This window comes from Amblyomma americanum, chromosome 6, assembly GCF_052857255.1.
Source record: "Amblyomma americanum isolate KBUSLIRL-KWMA chromosome 6, ASM5285725v1, whole genome shotgun sequence".
NCBI classification, from domain to species: domain Eukaryota; kingdom Metazoa; phylum Arthropoda; class Arachnida; order Ixodida; family Ixodidae; genus Amblyomma; species Amblyomma americanum.
In genome coordinates, this window is record NC_135502.1 from 160,502,942 (window position 1) to 160,525,900 (window position 22,959).

Below are 22,959 nucleotides of genomic sequence, written 5' to 3' on the forward strand. Positions count from 1 at the left end.
TTTCTTAGGATTGAAGTGCGGAGATGACCAGAGCGATGCAAGCTTTCATCACCGGACAGTAGCTGATGTCGTCAGCTCCATGGAAGGGAGACCGCCAACAGTGAGCTCCAGTGACGCAGCGCGCCGAGATTACTCGATTTCTCCTTTGTTAGGATTGAAGTGCGCATCTGACCAGACCGATGCAAGCACTCATCACCGGACAGTAGCTGATGTCATTAGTTCCATGGAAGGGAGACCGCCAACAGTGATCTCCAGTGACGCAGCACGCCGAGATGACTGCCTTTCTCCTTTCTTAGGATTGAAGTGCGGATCTGGCCAGAGCGATGGAAGCTTTCATCACCGGACAGTAGCTCATGTCGTCAGCTCCATGGAAGGGAGACCGCCAACAGTGAGCTCCAGTGACGCAGTACGCCGAGATGACTTCCTTTCTCCTTTCTTAGGATCGAAGTGCGCATCTGACCAGAGCGATGCAAGCTTTCATCACCGGACAGTAGCTGATGTCGTCAGCTCCATGGAAGGGAGATTGGCAACAGTGAGCTCCAGTGACGCAGCAGGCCGAGATGACTCCCTTTTTCCTTTCTTAGGACTGAAGTGCGGATCTGACCAGAGCGATGCAAGCTTTCATCACTGGACAGTAGCTGACGTCGTCAGCTCCATGGAAGGGAGACCGCCAACAGTGAGCTCCAGTGACGGAGCAGGCCGAGATGACTCCCTTTATCCTTTCTTAGGATTGAAGTGACCAGAGCGATGCAAGCTTTCAGGAGAGGACAGTAGCTGATGTCGTCAGCTTCATGGAAGGGAGAACGCCAACAGTGAGCTCCAGTGACGCAGCAGGCCGATATGACTCCCTCTCTCCTTTCTTAGGATTGAAGTGCGGATCTGACCAGAGCGATGCAAGCTTTCATCACCGGACAGCAGCTGATGTCGTTAGCTTCATGGAAGGAAGACCGCCAACAGTGAGGTAAATGACGCAGCGGGCCGAGATGAGTCCATTTCTCCTTTCTTAGGATTGAAGTGCGCATCTGACCAGAGCGATGCAAGCTTTCATCACCGCGCAGTAGGTGATGTCGTCAGCTCCATAGAGGGGAGACCGCCAACAGTGAGCTCCAGAGACGCAGCACGCCGAGATGACTCTCTTTCTCCTTTCTTAGGATTGAAGTGTGGATCTGACCAGAGCGATGCAAGCTTTCATCACCGGACAGTAGCTGATGTCGTTAGCTCCATGAAAGGAAGACCGCCAACAGTGAGCTCCAGTGACGCAGCAGGCCGAGATGACTCCCTTTTCCTTTCTTAGGATTTAAGTGCGGAGCTGACCAGAGCGATGCAAGCTTTCATCACCGGACAGTAGCTGATGTCGTTAGCTCCATGGAAGGGAGACCGCCAACAGCGAGCTCCAGAGATGCAGCACGCCGAGATGACTGCCTTTCTCTTTTCTTAAGATTGAAGTGCGGATCTGACCAGAGCGATGCAAGCTTTCATCACTGGACAGCAGCTGATGTCGTCAGCTCCATGGACGGGAGACCGCAACCAACAGTGAGCTCCAGTGACGCAGCACGCCGAGATGGCTCCCTGTCTCCTTTCTTAGGATTGATGTGCGGAGCTGACCAAAGCGATGCAAGCTTTCATCACCGGACAGCAGCTGATGTTAGCTCCATGGAAGGAAGACCGCCAACAGTGAGGTAAATGACGCAGCGGGCCGAGATGAGTCCACTTCTCCTTTCTTAGGATTGAAGGGCGCATCTGACCAGAGCGATGCAAGCTTTCATCACCGCACAGTAGGTGATGTCGTCAGCTCCATAGAGGGGAGACCGCCAACAGTGAGCTCCAGTGACGCAGCACGCCGGGATGACTCTCTTTCTCCTTTCTTAGGATTGGAGTGTGGATCTGACCAGAGCGATGCAAGCTTTCATCACGGGACAGTAGCTGATGTCGTTAGCTCCATGAAAGGAAGACCGCCAACAGTGAGCTCCAGTGACGCAGCAGGCCGAGATGACTCCCTTTTCCTTTCTAAAGATTTAAGTGCGGAGCTGACCAGAGCGATGCAAGCTTTCATCACCGGACAGTAGCTGATGTCATTAGTTCCATGGAAGGGAGACCGCCAACAGTGAGCTCCAGTGACGCAGCAGGCCGGGATAACTCCCTTTCTCCTTTCTTAGGATTGAAGTGCGGATCTGACCAGAGCGATGCAAGCTTTCATCACCGGACAGTAGCTGACGTCGTCAGCTCCATGGATGGGAGACCGCCAACAGTGAGCTCCAGTGACGCAGAAGGCCGAGAGGACTCCCTTTATCCTTTGTTAGGATTGAAGTGCGGATCTGACCAGAGCGATGCAAGCTTTCATCACCGGACAGCAGCTGATGTCGTTAGCTCCATGGAAGGAAGACCGCCAGCAGTGAGGTCAATGACACAGCAGGCCGAGATGAGTCCATTTCTCCTTTCTTAGGATTGAAGTGCGCATCTGACCAGAGCGATGCAAGCTTTCATCACCGGACAGTAGCTGATGTCGTCAGCTCCATACAGGGGAGACCGCCAACAGTGAGCTCCAGTGACGCAGCACGCCGAGATGACTCCCTTTCTCCTTTCTTAGGATTGAAGTGTGGATCTGACCAGAGCGATGCAAGCTTTCATCACCGGACAGTAGCTGATGTCGTTAGCTCCATGAAAGGAAGACCGCCAACAGTGAGCTCCATTGACGCAGCAGGCCGAGATGACTCCCTTTTCCTTTCTTAGGATTTAAGTGCGGAGCTGACCAGAGCGATGCAAGCTTTCATCACCGGACAGTAGCTGATGTCGTCAGCCTCATGGAAGGGAGACCGCCAACAGTGAGCTCTAGTGACGCAGCAGGCCGAGATGACTCCATTTCTCCTTTTTTAGGATTGAAGTGCGCATCTGACCAGAGCGATGCAAGCTTTCATCACCGGACAGTAGCTGATGTCGTTTGTTCCATGGAAGGGAAACCGCCAACAGTGAGCTGCAGTGACGCAGCAGGCCGAGATGACTCCCTGTCTCCTTTCTTAGGATTGTAGTGCGGAGCTGACCAGAGCGATGCAAGCTTTCATCACCGGACAGTAGCTGATGTCGTCAGCTCCATGGACGGGAGACCGCCACCAACAGTGAGCTCCAGTGACGCAGCACGCCGAGATGACTCCCTTTCTCCTCTCTTAGGATTGATGTGCCCATCTGACCAGAGCGATGCAAGCTTTCATCACCGGACAGTAGCTGATGTTGTCAGCTCCATGGAAGGGGCACCGCCAACAGTGAGCTCCAGTGACGGAGCAGGCCGAGAGTACTCCCTTTCTCGTTTCTTAGGACTGAAGTGCGGATCTGACCAGAGCGATGCAAGATTTCATCACCGGACAGTAGCTGATGTCGTTAGCTCCATGAAAGGGAGACCGCCAACAGTGAGCTCCAGTGGCGCAGCAGACCGAGATTACTCCCTTTACCCTTTCTTAGCACTTAAGTGCGGATCTGACCAGAGCGATGCAAGCTTTCATCACCGGACAGTAGCTGATGACGTCAGCTCCATGGAAGGGAAACCGCCAACAGTGAGCTCCAGTGACGCAGCAGGCCGAGATGACTCCCTGTCTCCTTTCTTAGGATTGAAGTGCGGAGATGACCAGAGCGATGCAAGCTTTCATCACCGGACAGTAGCTGATGTCGTCAGCTCCATGGAAGGGAGACCGCCAACAGTGAGCTCCAGTGACGCAGCGCGCCGAGATTACTCGATTTCTCCTTTGTTAGGATTGAAGTGCGCATCTGACCAGACCGATGCAAGCACTCATCACCGGACAGTAGCTGATGTCATTAGTTCCATGGAAGGGAGACCGCCAACAGTGATCTCCAGTGACGCAGCACGCCGAGATGACTGCCTTTCTCCTTTCTTAGGATTGAAGTGCGGATCTGGCCAGAGCGATGGAAGCTTTCATCACCGGACAGTAGCTCATGTCGTCAGCTCCATGGAAGGGAGACCGCCAACAGTGAGCTCCAGTGACGCAGTACGCCGAGATGACTTCCTTTCTCCTTTCTTAGGATCGAAGTGCGCATCTGACCAGAGCGATGCAAGCTTTCATCACCGGACAGTAGCTGATGTCGTCAGCTCCATGGAAGGGAGATTGGCAACAGTGAGCTCCAGTGACGCAGCAGGCCGAGATGACTCCCTTTTTCCTTTCTTAGGACTGAAGTGCGGATCTGACCAGAGCGATGCAAGCTTTCATCACTGGACAGTAGCTGACGTCGTCAGCTCCATGGAAGGGAGACCGCCAACAGTGAGCTCCAGTGACGGAGCAGGCCGAGATGACTCCCTTTATCCTTTCTTAGGATTGAAGTGACCAGAGCGATGCAAGCTTTCAGGAGAGGACAGTAGCTGATGTCGTCAGCTTCATGGAAGGGAGAACGCCAACAGTGAGCTCCAGTGACGCAGCAGGCCGATATGACTCCCTCTCTCCTTTCTTAGGATTGAAGTGCGGATCTGACCAGAGCGATGCAAGCTTTCATCACCGGACAGCAGCTGATGTCGTTAGCTTCATGGAAGGAAGACCGCCAACAGTGAGGTAAATGACGCAGCGGGCCGAGATGAGTCCATTTCTCCTTTCTTAGGATTGAAGTGCGCATCTGACCAGAGCGATGCAAGCTTTCATCACCGCGCAGTAGGTGATGTCGTCAGCTCCATAGAGGGGAGACCGCCAACAGTGAGCTCCAGAGACGCAGCACGCCGAGATGACTCTCTTTCTCCTTTCTTAGGATTGAAGTGTGGATCTGACCAGAGCGATGCAAGCTTTCATCACCGGACAGTAGCTGATGTCGTTAGCTCCATGAAAGGAAGACCGCCAACAGTGAGCTCCAGTGACGCAGCAGGCCGAGATGACTCCCTTTTCCTTTCTTAGGATTTAAGTGCGGAGCTGACCAGAGCGATGCAAGCTTTCATCACCGGACAGTAGCTGATGTCGTTAGCTCCATGGAAGGGAGACCGCCAACAGCGAGCTCCAGAGATGCAGCACGCCGAGATGACTGCCTTTCTCTTTTCTTAAGATTGAAGTGCGGATCTGACCAGAGCGATGCAAGCTTTCATCACTGGACAGCAGCTGATGTCGTCAGCTCCATGGACGGGAGACCGCAACCAACAGTGAGCTCCAGTGACGCAGCACGCCGAGATGGCTCCCTGTCTCCTTTCTTAGGATTGATGTGCGGAGCTGACCAAAGCGATGCAAGCTTTCATCACCGGACAGCAGCTGATGTTAGCTCCATGGAAGGAAGACCGCCAACAGTGAGGTAAATGACGCAGCGGGCCGAGATGAGTCCACTTCTCCTTTCTTAGGATTGAAGGGCGCATCTGACCAGAGCGATGCAAGCTTTCATCACCGCACAGTAGGTGATGTCGTCAGCTCCATAGAGGGGAGACCGCCAACAGTGAGCTCCAGTGACGCAGCACGCCGAGATGACTCCCTTTCTCCTTTCTTAGGATTGAAGTGTGGATCTGACCAGAGCGATGCAAGCTTTCATCACCGGACAGTAGCTGATGTCGTTAGCTCCATGAAAGGAAGACCGCCAACAGTGAGCTCCAGTGACGCAGCAGGCCGAGATGACTCCCTTTTCCTTTCTTAGGATTTAAGTGCGGAGCTGACCAGAGCGATGCAAGCTTTCATCACCTGACAGTAGCTGATGTCGTCAGCTCCATGGAAGGGAGACCGCCAACAGTGAGCTCTAGTGACTCAGCAGGCCGAGATGACTCCATTTCTCCTTTTTTAGGATTGAAGTGCGCATCTGACCAGAGAGACGCAAGCTTTCATCACCGGACAGTAGCTGATGTTGTCAGCTCCATGGAAGGAAGACCGCCAACAGTGAGCTCCAGTGACGCAGCACGCCGAGATGACTCCATTTCTCCTTTCTTAGGATTGAAGTGCGCATCTGACCAGAGCGATGCAAGCTTCCATCACCGGACAGTCGCTGATGTCGTTAGTTCCATGGAAGGGAGACCGCCAACAGTGAGCTCCAGAGATGCAGCACGCCGAGATGACTGCCTTGCTCTTTTCTTAAGATTGAAGTGCGGATCTGACCAGAGCGATGCAAGCTTTCATCACTGGACAGCAGCTGATGTCGTCAGCTCCATGGACGGGAGACCGCAACCAACAGTGAGCTCCAGTGACGCAGCACGCCGAGATGACTCCCTTTCTCCTTTCTTAGGATTGAAGTGCGGATCTGACCAGAGCGATGCAAGCTTTCATCATCGGACAGTAACTGATGTTGTCAGCTCCATGGAAGGGACACCGCCAACAGTGAGCTCCAGTGACGGAGCAGGCCGAGGGTACTCCCTGTCTCCTTTCTTAGGACTGAAGTGCGGATCTGACCAGAACGATGCAAGATTTCATCACAGGACAGTAGCTGATGTCGTTAGCTCCATGGAAGGGAGACCGCCAACAGTGAGCTCCAGTGGCGCAGCAGACCGAGATGACTCCCTTTTCCCTTTCTTAGCACTTAAGTGCGGATCTGACCAGAGCGATGCAAGCTTTCATCACCGGACAGTAGCTGATGTCGTCAGCTCCATGGAAGGGAAACCGCCAACAGTGATCTCCAGTGACGCAGCAGGCCGAGATGACTCCCTGTCTCCTTTCTTAGGATTGATGTGCGGAGCCGACCAGAGCGATGCAAGCTTTCATCACCGGACAATAGCTGATGTCGTCAGCTCCATGGAAAGGAGACCGCCAACAGTGAGCTCCAGGGACGCAGCGCGCCGAGATGACTCCATTTCTCCTTTCTTAGGATTGAAGTGCGCATCTGACCAGAGCGATGGAAGCACTCATCACCGGACAGTAGCTGATGTCGTCAGGTCCATGGATCTGAGACCGCCACCAACAGTGAGCTCCAGTGACGCCGCACGCCGAAGTGACTCCCTTTCTCCTTTCTTAGGATTGAAGTGCGGATCTGACCAGAGCGATGCAAGCTTGCATCACCGGACAGTAGCTAATGTCGTCAGCTCCATGGAAAGGAGACCGCCAACAGTGAGCTCCAGTGACGCAGCAGGCCGTGTTGACTCCCTTTCTCCTTTCTTAGGATTGAAGTGCGCATCTGACCAGAGCGATGCAAGCTTTCATCACTGGACAGTAGCTGATGTCGTCAGCTCCATGGAAGGGAGACCGCCAACAGTGAGCTCCAGTGACGCAGCACGCCGAGATGACTGCGTTTCTCATTTCTTAGGATTGAAGTGCGGATCTGACCAGAGCGATGCAAGCTTTCATCACCGGACAGTAGCTGATGTCGTCAGCTCCATGGAAGGGAGACCGTCAACAGTGAGCTCCAGTGACGGAGCAGGCCGAGAGTACTCCCTGTCTCCTTTCTTAGGACTGAAGTGCGGATCTGACCAGAGCTATGCAAGATTTCATCACAAGACAGTAGCTGATGTCGTTAGCTCCATGGAAGGGAGACCGCCAACAGTGAGCTCCAGTGACGGAGCAGGCCGAGAGTACTCCCTGTCTCTTTTCTTAGGACTGAAGTGCGGATCTGACCAGAGCGATGCAAGATTTCATCACAAGACAGTAGCTAATGTCGTTAGCTCCGTGGAAGGGAGACCGCCAACAGTGAGCTCCAGTGACGCAGCGCGCCGAGATGACTCCATTTCTCCTTTGTTAGGATTGAAGGGCGCATCTGACCAGAGCGATGCAAGCACTCATCACCGGACAGTAGCTGATGTCGTCAGGTCCATGGATGGGAGACCGCCACCAATAGTGAGCTCCAGTGACGCAGCAGGCCGTGTTGACTCCCTTTCTCCTTTCTTAGGATTGAAGTGCGCATCTGACCAGAGCGATGCAAGCTTTCATCACTGGACAGTAGCTGATGTCGTCAGCTCCATGGAAGGGAGACCGCCAATAGTGAGCTCCAGTGACGCAGCACGCCGAGATGACTGCCTTTCTCATTTCTTATGATTGAAGTGCGGATCTGACCAGAGCGATGCAAGCTTTCATCACCGGACATTAGCTGATGTCTTCAGTTCCATGGAAGGGAGAACGCCAACAGTGAGCTCCAGTGACGCAGCAGGCCGAGATGACTCCCTTTCTCCTTTCTTAGGATTGAAGTGCGGATCTGGCCAGTGCGATGGAAGCTTTCATCACCGGACAGTAGCTCATGTCGTCAGCTCCATGGAAGGGAGACCGCCAACAGTGAGCTCCAGTGACGCAGCACGCCGAGATGACTTCCTTTCTCCTTTCTTAGGATCGAAGTGCGGATCTGACCAGAGCGATGCAAGCTTTCATCACCGGACAGTAGCTGATGTCGTCAGCTCCATGGAAGGGAGATTGCCATCAGTGAGCTCCAGTGACGCAGCAGGCCGAGATGACTCCCTTTCTCCTTTCTTAGGATTGAAGTGCGGATCTGGCCAGAGCGATGGAAGCTTTCATCACCGGACAGTAGCTCATGTCGTCAGCTCCATGGAAGGGAAACCGCCAACAGTGAGCTCCACTGACGAAGCACGCCGAGATGACTTCCTTTCTCCTTTCTTAGGATCGAAGTGCGGATCTGACCAGAGCGATGAGAGCTTTCATCACCGGACAGTAGCTGACGTCGTCAGCTCCATGGAAGGGAGACCGCCAACAGTGAGCTCCAGTGGCGCAGCAGACCGAGATGACTCCCTTTTCCCTTTCTTAGCACTTAAGTGCGGATCTGACCAGAGCGATGCAAGCTTTCATCACCGGACAGTAGCTGATGTCGTCAGCTCCATGAAAGGGAAACCGCCAACAGTGAGCTCCAGTGACGCAGCAGGCCGAGATGACTCCCTGTCTCCTTTCTTAGGATTGATGTGCGGAGCTGACCAGAGCGATGCAAGCTTTCATCACCGGACAGTTCCTGATGTCGTCAGCTCCATGGAAGGGAGACCGCCAACAGTGAGCTCCAGTGACGCAGCGCGCCGAGATGACTCCATTTCTCCTTTATTAGGATTGAAGTGCGCATCTGACCAGAGCGATGCAAGCACTCATCACCGGACAGTAGCTGATGTCGTCAGGTCCATGGATCGGAGACCGCCACCAACAGTGAGCTCCAGTGACGCAGCACGCCGAGATGACTCCCTTTCTCCTTTCTTAGGATTGAAGTGCGGATCTGACCAGAGCGATGCAAGCTTGCATCACCGGACAGTAGCTGATGTCGTCAGCTCCATGGAAAGGAGACCGCCAACAGTGAGCTCCAGTGACGCAGCAGGCCGTGTTGACTCCCTTTCTCCTTTCTTAGGATTGAAGTGCGCATCTGACCAGAGCGATGCAAGCTTTCATCACCGGACATTAGCTGATGTCGTCAGTTCCATGGAAGGGAGAACGCCAACAGTGAGCTCCAGTGACGCAGCAGGCCGAGATGACTCCCTTTCTCCTTTCTTAGGATTGAAGTGCGGATCTGGCCAGAGCGATGGAAGCTTTCATCACCGGACAGTAGCTCATGTCGTCAGCTCCATGGAAGGGAGACCGCCAAAAGTGAGCTCCAGTGACGCAGCACGCCGAGATGGTTTCCTTTCTCCTTTCTTAGGATTGAAGTGCGGATCTGACCAGAGCGATGCAAGCTTTCAGCACAAGACAGTAGCTGATGTCGTCAGCTCCACGGAAGGGAGAACGCCAACAGTGAGCTCCAGTGACGCAGCAGGCCGAGAGGACTCCCTTTATTCTTTGTTAGGATTGAAGTGCGGATCTGACCAGAGCGATGCAAGCTTTCATCACCGGACAGTAGCTGATGTCGTTAGCTGGATGGAAGGGAGAAAACCAACAGTGAGCTCCAGTGACGCAGCACGCCGAGGTGACTGCCGTTCTCATTTCTCAGGATTGAAGTGCGCATCTGACCAGAGCGATGCAAGCTTTCATCACCGGACATTAGCTGATGTCGTCAGTTCCATGGAAGGGAGAACGCAAACAGTGAGCTCCAGTGACGCAGCAGGCCGAGATGACTCCCTTTCTCCTTTCTTAGGATTGAAGTGCGGATCTGACCAGAGCGATGCAAGCTTGCATCACCGGACAGTAGCTGATGTCGTCAGCTCCATGGAAAGGAGACCGCCAACAGTGAGCTCCAGTGACGCAGCAGGCCGTGTTGACTCCCTTTCTCCTTTCTTAGGATTGAAGTGCGCATCTGACCAGAGCGATGCAAGCTTTCATCACCGGACATTAGCTGATGTCGTCAGTTCCATGGAAGGGAGAACGCCAACAGTGAGCTCCAGTGACGCAGCAGGCCGAGATGACTCCCTTTCTCCTTTCTTAGGATTGAAGTGCGGATCTGGCCAGAGCGATGGAAGCTTTCATCACCGGACAGTAGCTGATGTCGTTAGTTCCATGGAAGGGAGACTGCCAACAGTGAGCTCCAGAGATGCAGCACGCCGAGATGACTGCCTTTCTCTTTTCTTAAGATTGAAGTGCGGATCTGACCAGAGCGATGCAAGCTTTCATCACTGGACAGCAGCTGATGTCGTCAGCTCCATGGACGGGAGACCGCAACCAACAGTGAGCTCCAGTGACGCAGCACGCCGAGATGACTCCCTTTCTCCTCTCTTAGGATTGATGTGCGCATCTGACCAGAGCGATGCAAGCTTTCATCACCGGACAGTAGCTGATGTCGTCAGCTTCATGGAAGGGAGACCGTCAACAGTGAGCTCCAGTGACGCAGCAGGCCGAGATGACTCCCTTTCTCCTTTCTTAGGATTGAAGTGCGGATCTGACCAGAGCGATGCAAGCTTTCATCATCGGACAGTAACTGATGTTGTCAGCTCCATGGAAGGGACACCGCCAACAGTGAGCTCCAGTGACGGAGCAGGCCGAGAGTACTCCCTGTCTCCTTTCTTAGGACTGAAGTGCGGATCTGACCAGAACGATGCAAGATTTCATCACAGGACAGTAGCTGATGTCGTTAGCTCCATGGAAGGGAGACCGCCAACAGTGAGCTCCAGTGGCGCAGCAGACCGAGATGACTCCCTTTTCCCTTTCTTAGCACTTAAGTGCGGATCTGACCAGAGCGATGCAAGCTTTCATCACCGGACAGTAGCTGATGTCGTCAGCTCCATGGAAGGGAAACCGCCAACAGTGAGCTCCAGTGACGCAGCAGGGCGAGATGACTCCCTGTCTCCTTTCTTAGGATTGATGTGCGGAGCCGACCAGAGCGATGCAAGCTTTCATCACCGGACAATAGCTGATGTCGTCAGCTCCATAGAAGGGAGACCGCCAACAGTGAGCTCGAGTGACGCAGTGCGCCGAGATGACTCCATTTCTCCTTTCTTAGGATTGAAGTGCGCATCTGACCAGAGCGATGGAAGCACTCATCACCGGACAGTAGCTGATGTCGTCAGGTCCATGGATGGGAGACCGCCACCAACAGTGAGCTCCAGTGACGCAGCACGCCGAAATGACTCCCTTTCTCCTTTCTTAGGATTGAAGTGCGGATCTGACCAGAGCGATGCAAGCTTGCATCACCGGACAGTAGCTAATGTCGTCAGCTCCATGGAAAGGAGACCGCCAACAGTGAGCTCCAGTGACGCAGCAGGCCGTGTTGACTCCCTTTCTCCTTTCTTAGGATTGAAGTGCGCATCTGACCTGAGCGATGCAAGCTTTCATCACTGGACAGTAGCTGATGTCGTCAGCTCCATGGAAGGGAGACCGCCAACAGTGAGCTCCAGAGACGCAGCACGCCGAGATGACTGCGTTTCTCATTTCTTAGGATTGAAGTGCGGATCTGACCAGAGCGATGCAAGCTTTCATCACCGGACAGTAGCTGATGTCGTTAGCTCCATGAAAGGAAGACCGCCAACAGTGAGCTCCGGTGACGCAGCACGCCGAGATGACTCCATTTCTCCTTTCTTAGGATTGAAGTGCGCATCGGACCAGAGCGATGCAAGCTTTCATCACCGGACAGTAGCTGATGTCGTTAGTTCCATGGAAGGGAGACCGCCAACAGTGAGCTCCAGAGATGCAGTACGCCGAGATGACTGCCTTTCTCTTTTCTTAAGATTGAAGTGCGGATCTGACCAGAGCGATGCAACCTTTCATCACTGGACAGCAGCTGATGTCGTCAGCTCTATGGACGGGAGACCGCAACCAACAGTGAGCTCCAGTGACGCAGCACGCCGAGATGACTCCCTTTCTCCTCTCTTAGGATTGATGTGCGCATCGGACCAGAGCGATGCAAGCTTTCATCACCGGACAGTAGCTGATGTCGTCAGCTCCATGGAAGGGAGACCGTCAACAGTGAGCTCCAGTGACGCAGCAGGCCGAGATGACTCCCTTTCTCCTTTCTTAGGATTGAAGTGCGGATCTGACCAGAGCGATGCAAGCTTTCATCATCGGACAGTAGCTGATGTTGTCAGCTCCATGGAAGGGACACCGCCAACAGTGAGCTCCAGTGACGGAGCAGGCCGAGAGTACTCCCTGTCTCCTTTCTTAGGACTGAAGTGCGGATCTGACCAGAGCGATGCAAGATTTCATCACAGGACAGTAGCTGATGTCGTTAGCTCCATGGAAGGGAGACCGCCAACAGTGAGCTCCAGTGACGCAGCAGGCCGAGATGACTCCCTGTCTCCTTTCTTAGGATTGATGTGCGGAGCTGACCAGAGCGATGCAAGCTTTCATCACCGGACAGTAGCTGATGTCGTCAGCTCCATGGAAGGGAGACCGCCAACAGTGAGCTCCAGTGACGCAGCGCGCCGAGATGACTCCATTTCTCCTTTCTTAGGATTGAAGTGCGCATCGGACCAGAGCGATGCAAGCTTTCATCACCGGACAGTAGCTGATGTCGTTAGTTCCATGGAAGGGAGACCGCCAACAGTGAGCTCCAGAGATGCAGTACGCCGAGATGACTGCCTTTCTCTTTTCTTAAGATTGAAGTGCGGATCTGACCAGAGCGATGCAAGCTTTCATCACCGGACATTAGCTGATGTCTTCAGTTCCATGGAAGGGAGAACGCCAACAGTGAGCTCCAGTGACGCAGCAGGCCGAGATGACTCCCTTTCTCCTTTCTTAGGATTGAAGTGCGGATCTGGCCAGTGCGATGGAAGCTTTCATCACCGGACAGTAGCTCATGTCGTCAGCTCCATGGAAGGGAGACCGCCAACAGTGAGCTCCAGTGACGCAGCACGCCGAGATGACTTCCTTTCTCCTTTCTTAGGATCGAAGTGCGGATCTGACCAGAGCGATGCAAGCTTTCATCACCGGACAGTAGCTGATGTCGTCAGCTCCATGGAAGGGAGATTGCCAACAGTGAGCTCCAGTGACGCAGCAGGCCTAGATGGCTCCCTTTCTCCTTTCTTAGGATTGAAGTGCGGATCTGGCAGAGCGATGGAAGCTTTCATCACCGGACAGTAGCTCATGTCGTCAGCTCCATGGAAGGGAGACCGCCAACGGTGAGCTCCAGTGACGCAGCACGCCGAGATGACTTCCTTTCTCCTTTCTTAGGATCGAAGTGCGGATCTGACCAGAGCGATGCAAGCTTTCATCGCCGGACAGTAGCTGACGTCGTCAGCTCCATGGAAGGGAGACCGCCAACAGTGAGCTCCAGTGGCGCAGCAGACCGAGATGACTCCCTTTTCCCTTTCTTAGCACTTAAGTGCGGATCTGACCAGAGCGATGCAAGCTTTCATCAGCGGACAGTAGCTGATGTCGTCAGCTCCATGGAAGGGAAACCGCCAACAGTGAGCTCCAGTGACGCAGCAGGCCGAGATGACTCCCTGTCTCCTTTCTTAGGATTGATGTGCGGAGCTGACCAGAGCGATGGAAGCTTTCATCACCGGACAGTAGCTCATGTCGTCAGCTCCATGGAACGGAGACCGCCAACAGTGAGCTCCAGTGACGGAGCAGGCAGAGATGACTCCCTTTATCCTTTCTTAGGATTGAAGTGCGTATCTGACCAGAGCGATGCAAGCTTTCAGCACAAGACAGTAGCTGATGTCGACAGCTCCACGGAAGGGAGAACGCCAACAGTGAGCTCCAGTGACGCAGCAGGCCGAGATTACTCCCTTTATCCTTTGTTAGGATGAAGTGCGGATCTGACCAGAGCGATGCAAGCTTTCATCACCGGAGAGTAGCTGATGTCGTTAGCTGCATGGAAGGGAGACCGCCAAAAGTGAGCTCCAGTGACGCAGCAGGCCGATATGACTCCCTTTCTCCTTTCTTAGGATTGAAGTGCGCATCTGACCAGAGCGATGCAAGCTTTCATCACCGGACAGTAGCTGATGTCGTCAGCTCCATGGAAGGGAGACCGTCAACAGTGAGCTCCAGTGACGCAGCAGGCCGAGATGACTCCCTTTCTCCTTTCTTAGGATTGAAGTGCGGATCTGAGCAGAGCGATGCAAGCTTTCATCACCGGACAGCAGCTGATGTCGTTAGCTCCATGGAAGGAAGACCGCCAACAGTGAGGTAAATGACGCAGCAGGCCGAGATGAGTCCATTTCTCCTTTGTTAGGATTGAAGTGCGCATCTGACCAGAGCGATGCAAGCTTTCATCACCGGACAGTAGCTGATGTCGTCAGCTCCATAGAGGGGAGACCGCCAACAGTGAGCTCCAGTGACGCAGCACGCCGAGATGACTCCCTTTCTCCTTTCTTAGGATTGAAGTGTGGATCTGACCAGAGCGATGCAAGCTTTCATCACCGGACAGTAGCTGAAGTCGTTAGCTCCATGAAAGGAAGACCGCCAACAGTCAGCTCCAGTGACGCAGCAGGCCGAGATGACTCCCTTTTCCTTTCTTAGGATTTAAGTGCGGAGATGACCAGAGCGATGCAAGCTTTCATCCCCGGACAGTAGCTGATGTCGTCAGCTCCATAGAGGGGAGACCGCCAACAGTGAGCTCCAGTGACGCAGCACGCCGAGATGACTCCCTTTCTACTTTCTTATGATTGAAGTGTGGATCTGACCAGAGCGATGCAAGCTTTCATCACCGGACAGTAGCTGATGTCGTTAGCTCCATGAAAGGAAGACCGCCAACAGTGAGCTCCAGTGACGCAGCAGGCCGAGATGACTCCCTTTTCCTTTCTTAGGATTTAAGTGCGGAGCTGACCAGAGCGATGCAAGCTTTCATTACCCGACATTTGCTGATGTCGTCAGCTCCATGGAAGGGTGACCGCCAACAGTGAGCTCTAGTGACGCAGCGGGCCGAGATGAGTCCATTTCTCCTTTTTTAGGATTGAAGTGCGGATCTGACCAGAGCGATGCAAGCTTTCATCACCGGACAGCAGCTGATGTCGTTAGCTCCATGGAAGGAAGACCGCCAACAGTGAGGTCAATGACGCAGCGGGCCGAGATGAGTCCATTTCTCCTTTCTTAGGATTGAAGTGCGCATCTGACCAGAGCGATGCAAGCTTTCATCACCGGACAGTAGCTGATGTCGTCAGCTCCATAGAGGGGAGACCGCCAGCAGTGAGCTCCAGTGACGCAGCACGCCGAGATGACTGCCTTTCTCCTTTCTTTGCATTGAAGTGTGGATCTGACCAGAGCGATGCAAGCTTTCATCACCGGACAGTAGCTGATGTCGTTAGATCCATGAAAGGAAGACCGCTAACAGTGAGCTCCAGTGACGCAGCAGGCCGAGATGACTCCCTTTTCCTTTCTTAGGATTTAAGTGCGGAGCTGACCAGAGCGATGCAAGCTTTCATCACCCGACAGTAGCTGATGTAGTCAGCTCCATGGAAGGGAGACCGCCAACAGTGAGCTCTAGTGACGCAGCAGGCCGAGATGACTCCATTTCTCCTTTTTTAGGATTGAAGTGCGCATCTGACCAGAGCGATGCAAGCTTTCATCACCGGACAGTAGCTGATCTCGTCAGCTCCATAGAAGGGAGACCGCCAACAGTGAGCTCCAGTGACGCAGCACGCCGAGATGACTCCATTTCTCCTTTCTTAGGATTGAAGTGCGCATCTGACCAGAGCGATGCAAGCTTTCATCACCGGACAGTAGCTGATGTCGTTAGTTCCATGGAAGGGAGACCGCCAACAGTGAGCTCCAGAGATGCAGCACGCCGAGATGACTGCCTTTCTCTTTTCTTAAGAATGAAGTGCGGATCAGACCAGAGCGATGCAAGCTATCATCACTGGACAGTAGCTGATGTCGTCAGCTCCATGGACGGGAGACCGCCACCAACAGTGAGCTCCAGTGACGCAGCACGCCGAGATGACTCCCTTTCTCCTCTCTTAGGATTGATGTGCGCATCTGACCAGAGCGATGCAAGCTTTCATCACCGGACAGTAGCTGATGTCGTCAGCTCCATGGAAGGGAGACCGTCAACAGTGGGCTCCAGTGACGCAGCAGGCCGAGATGACTACCTTTCTCCTTTCTTAGGATTGAAGTGCGGATCTGACCAGAGCGATGCAAGCTTTCATCATCGGACAGTAGCTGATGTTGTCAGCTCCATGGAAGGGACACCGCCAACAGTGAGCTCCAGCGACGGAGCAGGCCGAGATTACTTCCTTTCTCCTTTCTTAGGACTGAAGTGCGGATCTGAAAAGAGCGATGCAAGATTTCATCACAGGACAGTAGCTGATGTCGTTAGCTCCATGGAAGGGAGACCGCCAACAGTGAGCTCAAGTGGCGCAGCAGACCGAGATGACTCCCTTTTCCCTTTCTCAGCACTTAAGTGCTGATCTGACCAGAGCGATGCAAGCTTTCATCACCGGACAGTAGCTGATGTCGTCAGCTCCATGGAAGGGAGACCGTCAACAGTGAGCTCCAGTGACGCAGCAGGCCGAGATGACTCCCTTTCTCCTTTCTTAGGATTGAAGTGCGGATCTGAGCAGAGCGATGCAAGCTTTCATCACCGGACAGCAGCTGATGTCGTTAGCTCCATGGAAGGAAGACCGCCAACAGTGAGGTAAATGACGCAGCAGGCCGAGATGAGTCCATTTCTCCTTTGTTAGGATTGAAGTGCGCATCTGACCAGAGCGATGCAAGCTTTCATCACCGGACAGTAGCTGATGTCGTCAGCTCCATAGAGGGGAGACCGCCAACAGTGAGCTCCAGTGACGCAGCAGGCCGAGATGACTCCCTGTCTCCTTTCTTAGGATTGATGTGCGGAGCTGACCAGAGCGATGCAAGGTTTCATCACCGGACAGTTGCTGATGTCGTCAGCTCCATGGAAGGGAGACCACCAACATTGAGCTCCAGTGACGCAGCGCGCCGAGATGACTCCATTTCTCCTTTCTTAGGATTGAAGTGCGCATCTGACCAGAGCGATGCAAGCACTCATCACCGGACAGTAGCTGATGTCGTCAGGTCCATGGATGGGAGACCGCCACCAACAGTGAGCTCCAGTGACGCAGCACGCCGAGATGACTCCCTTTCTCCTTTCTTAGGATTGAAGTGTGGATCTGACCAGAGCGATGCAAGCATTCATCACCGGACAGTAGCTGATGTCGTTAGGTCCATGAAAGGAAGACCGCCAACAGTGAGCTCCAGTGACGCAGCAGGCCGAGATGACTCCCTTTTCCTTTCTTAGGATTTAAGTGCGGAGCTGACCAGAGCGATGCAAGCTTTCATCACCCGACATTTGCTGATGTCGTCAGCTCCATGGAAGGGAGACCGCCAACAGTGAGCTCTAGTGACGCAGAGGGCCGAGATGAGTCCATTTCTCCTTTCTTAGGACTGAAGTGCGCATCTGACCAGAGCGATGCAAGCTTTCATCACCGGACAGTAGCTGATGTCGTCAGCTCCATAGAGGGGAGACCGCCAACAGTGAGCTCCAGTGACGCAGCACGCCGAGATGACTCCCTTTCTACTTTCTTAGGATTGAAGTGTGGATCTGACCAGAGCGATGCAAGCTTTCATCACCGGACAGTAGCTGATGTCGTTAGTTCCATGAAAGGAAGACCGCCAACAGTGAGCTCCTGTGACGCAGCAGGCCGAGGTGACTCCCTTTCTCCTTTCTTAGGATTGAAGTGTGGATCTGACCAGAGCGATGCAAGCTTTCATCACCGGACAGTAGCTGATGTCGTTAGCTCCATGAAAGGAAGACCGCCAACAGTGAGCTCCAGTGACGCAGCAGGCCGAGATGACTCCCTTTTCCTTTCTTAGGATTTAAGTGCGGAGCTGACCAGAGCGATGCAAGCTTTCATTACCCGACATTTGCTGATGTCGTCAGCTCCATGGAAGGGAGACCGCCAACAGTGAGCTCTAGTGACGCAGCGGGCCGAGATGAGTCCATTTCTCCTTTTTTAGGATTGAAGTGCGCATCTGACCAGAGCGATGCAAGCTTTCATCACCGGACAGTAGCTGATGTCGTCAGCTCCATAGAGGGGAGAACGCCAACAGTGAGCTCCAGTGACGCAGCAGGCCGAGGTGACTCCCTTTCTCCTTTCTTAGGATTGAAGTGTGGATCTGACCAGAGCGATGCAAGCTTTCATCACCGGACAGTAGCTGATGTCGTTAGCTCCATGAAAGGAAGACCGCCAACAGTGAGCTCCAGTGACGCAGCAGGCCGAGATGACTCCCTTTTCCTTTCTTAGGATTTAAGTGCGGAGCTGACCAGAGCGATGCAAGCTTTCATTACCCGACATTTGCTGATGTCGTCAGCTCCATGGAAGGGAGACCGCCAACAGTGAGCTCTAGTGACGCAGCGGGCCGAGATGAGTCCATTTCTCCTTTTTTAGGATTGAAGTGCGCATCTGACCAGAGCGATGCAAGCTTTCATCACCGGACAGTAGCTGATGTCGTTAGCTCCATGAAAGGAAGACCGCCAACAGTGAGCTCCAGTGACGCAGCAGGCCGAGATGACTCCCTTTTCCTTTCTTAGGATTTAAGTGCGGAGCTGACCAGAGCGTTGGAAGCTTTCATCACCCGACAGTAGCTGATGTAGTCAGCTCCATGGAAGGGAGACCGCCAACAGTGAGCTCTAGTGACGCAGCAGGCCGAGATGACTCCATTTCTCTTTTTTAGGATTGAAGTGCGCATCTGACCAGAGCGATGCAAGCTTTCATCACCGGACAGTAGCTGATCTCGTCAGCTCCATAGAAGGGAGACCGCCAACAGTGAGCTCCAGTGACGCAGCACGCTGAGATGACTCCATTTCTCCTTTCTTAGGATTGAAGTGCGCATCTGACCAGAGCGATGCAAGCTTTCATCACCGGACAATAGCTGATGTCGTCAGCTCCATAGAAGGGAGACCGCCAACAGTGAGCTCGAGTGACGCAGTGCTCCGAGATGACTCCATTTCTCCTTTCTTAGGATTGAAGTGCGCATCTGACCAGAGCGATGGAAGCACTCATCACCGGACAGTAGCTGATGTCGTCAGGTCCATGGATGGGAGACCGCCACCAACAGTGAGCTCCAGTGACGCAGCACGCCGAAATGACTCCCTTTCTCCTTTCTTAGGATTGAAGTGCGGATCTGACCAGAGCGATGCAAGCTTGCATCACCGGACAGTAGCTAATGTCGTCAGCTCCATGGAAAGGAGACCGCCAACAGTGAGCTCCAGTGACGCAGCAGGCCGTGTTGACTCCCTTTCTCCTTTCTTAGGATTGAAGTGCGCATCTGACCTGAGCGATGCAAGCTTTCATCACTGGACAGTAGCTGATGTCGTCAGCTCCATGGAAGGGAGACCGCCAACAGTGAGCTCCAGAGACGCAGCACGCCGAGATGACTGCGTTTCTCATTTCTTAGGATTGAAGTGCGGATCTGACCAGAGCGATGCAAGCTTTCATCACCGGACAGTAGCTGATGTCGTTAGCTCCATGAAAGGAAGACCGCCAACAGTGAGCTCCGGTGACGCAGCACGCCGAGATGACTCATTTCTCCTTTCTTAGGATTGAAGTGCGCATCGGACCAGAGCGATGCAAGCTTTCATCACCGGACAGTAGCTGATGTCGTTAGTTCCATGGAAGGGAGACCGCCAACAGTGAGCTCCAGAGATGCAGTACGCCAAGATGACTGCCTTTCTCTTTTCTTAAGATTGAAGTGCGGATCTGACCAGAGCGATGCAAGCTTTCATCACTGGACAGCAGCTGATGTCGTCAGCTCTATGGACGGGAGACCGCAACCAACAGTGAGCTCCAGTGACGCAGCACGCCGAGATGACTCCCTTTCTCCTCTCTTAGGATTGATGTGCGCATCGGACCAGAGCGATGCAAGCTTTCATCACCGGACAGTAGCTGATGTCGTCAGCTCCATGGAAGGGAGACCGTCAACAGTGAGCTCCAGTGACGCAGCAGGCCGAGATGACTCCCTTTCTCCTTTCTTAGGATTGAATTGCGGATCTGTCCAGAGCGATGCAAGCTTTCATCATCGGACAGTAGCTGATGTTGTCAGCTCCATGGAAGGGACACCGCCAACAGTGAGCTCCAGTGACGGAGCAGGCCGAGAGTACTCCCTGTCTCCTTTCTTAGGACTGAAGTGCGGATCTGACCAGAGCGATGCAAGATTTCATCACAGGACAGTAGCTGATGTCGTTAGCTCCAGGGAAGGGAGACCGCCAACAGTGAGCTCCAGTGACGCAGCAGGCCGAGATGACTCCCTGTCTCCTTTCTTAGGATTGATGTGCGGAGCTGACCAGAGCGATGCAAGCTTTCATCACCGGACAGTAGCTGATGTCGTCAGCTCCATGGAAGTTAGACCGCCAACAGTGAGCTCCAGTGACGCAGCGCGCCGAGATGACTCCATTTCTCCTTTCTTAGGATTGAAGTGCGCATCGGACCAGAGCGATGCAAGCTTTCATCACCGGACAGTAGCTGATGTCGTTAGTTCCATGGAAGGGAGACCGCCAACAGTGAGCTCCAGAGATGCAGCACGCCGAGATGACTGCCTTTCTCTTTTCTTAAGATTGAAGTGCGGATCAGACCAGAGCGATGCAAGCTATCATCACTGGACAGTAGCTGATGTCGTCAGCTCCATGGACGGGAGACCGCCACCAACAGTGAGCTCCAGTGACGCAGCACGCCGAGATGACTCCCTTTATCCTTTGTTAGGATTGAAGTGCGGATCTGACCAGAGCGATGCAAGCTTTCATCACCGGACAGCAGCTGATGTCGTTAGCTCCATGGAAGGAAGACCGCCAGCAGTGAGGTCAATGACACAGCAGGCCGAGATGAGTCCATTTCTCCTTTCTTAGGATTGAAGTGCGCATCTGACCAGAGCGATGCAAGCTTTCATCACCGGACAGTAGCTGATGTCGTCAGCTCCATGGAAGGGAGACCGCCAACAGTGATCTCCAGTGACGCAGCGCGCCGAGATTACTCCATTTCTCCTTTCTTAGGATTGAAGTGCGCATCTGACCAGAGCGATGCAAGCACTCATCACCGGACAGTAGCTGATGTCATTAGTTCCATGGAAGGGAGACCGCCAACAGTGAGCTCCAGTGACGCAGCACGCCGAGATGACTGCCTTTCTCCTTTCTTAGGATTGAAGTGCGGATCTGGCCAGAGCGCTGGAAGCTTTCATCACCGGACAGTAGCTGATGTCGTTAGCTCCATGGATGGGAGACCGCCAACAGTGAGCTCCAGTGGCGCAGCAGACCAAGATGACTACCTTTTCCCTTTCTTAGCACTTAAGTGCGGATATGACCAGAGCGATGCAAGCTTTCATCACCGGACAGTAGATGATGTCGTCAGCTCCATGGAAGGGAAACCGCCAACAGTGAGCTCCAGTGACGCAGCAGGCCGAGATGACTCCCTGTCTCCTTTCTTAGGATTGAAGTGCGGAGCTGACCAGAGCGATACAAGCTTTCATCACCGGACAGTAGCTGATGTCGTTAGTTCCATGGAAGGGAGACCGCCAACAGTGAGCTCCAGTGACGCAGAACGCCGAGATGACTGCCTTTCTCATTTGTTAGGATTGAAGTGCGGATCTGACCAGAGCGATGCAAGCTTTCATCACCGGACATTAGCTGATGTCGTCAGTTCCATGGAAGGGAGAACGCCAACAGTGAGCTCCAGTGACGCAGCAGGCCGAGATGACTCTCTTTCTCTTTTCTTAGGATTGAAGTGCGCATCTGACCAGAGCGATGCAAGCTTTCATCACCGGACAGTAGCTTATGTCGTCAGCTCCATGGAAGGGAGACCGCCAACATAGAGCTCCAGTGACGCAGCACGCCGAGATGACTCCATTTCTCCTTTCTTAGTATTGAAGTGCGCATCTGACCAGAGCGATGCAAGCTTTCATCACCGGACAGTAGCTGATGTCGTTAGTTCCATGGAAGGGAGACCGCCAACAGTGAGCTCCAGTGATGCAGCACGCCGAGATGACTGCCTTTCTCTTTTCTTAAGATTGAAGTGCGGATCTGACCAGAGCGATGCAAGCTTTCATCACCGGACAGTAGCTGATGTCGTCAGCTCCATGGACGGGAGACCGCCACCAACAGTGAGCTCCAGTGACGCAGCACGCCGAGATGACTCCCTTTCTCCTCTGTTAGGATTGATGTGCCCATCTGACCAGAGCGATGCAAGCATTCATCACCGGACAGTAGCTGATGTCAGCTCCATGAAAGGGACACCGCCAACAGTGAGCTCAAGTGACGGAGCAGGCCGAGAGTACTCCCTTTCTCCTTTCTTAGGACTGAAGTGCGGGTCTGACCAGAGCGATGCAAGATTTCATCACCGGACAGTAGATGATGTCGTTAGCTCCATGAAAGGGAGACCGCCAACAGTGAGCTCCAGTGGCGCAGCAGACCGAGATGACTCCCTTTTCCCTTTCTTAGCACTTAAGTGCGGATCTGATCAGAGCGATGCAAGCTTTCATCACCGGACAGTAGCTGATGTCGTCAGCTCCACGGAAGGGAGAACACCAACAGTGAGCTCCAGTGACGCAGAAGGCCGAGAGGACTCCCTTTATCCTTTGTTAGGATTGAAGTGCGGATCTGACCAGAGCGATGCAAGCTTTCATCACCGGACAGCAGCTGATGTCGTTAGCTCCATGGAAGGAAGACCGCCAGCAGTGAGGTCAATGACACAGCAGGCCGAGATGAGTCCATTTCTCCTTTCTTAGTATTGAAGTGCGCATCTGACCAGAGCGATGCAAGCTTTCATCACCGGACAGTAGCTTA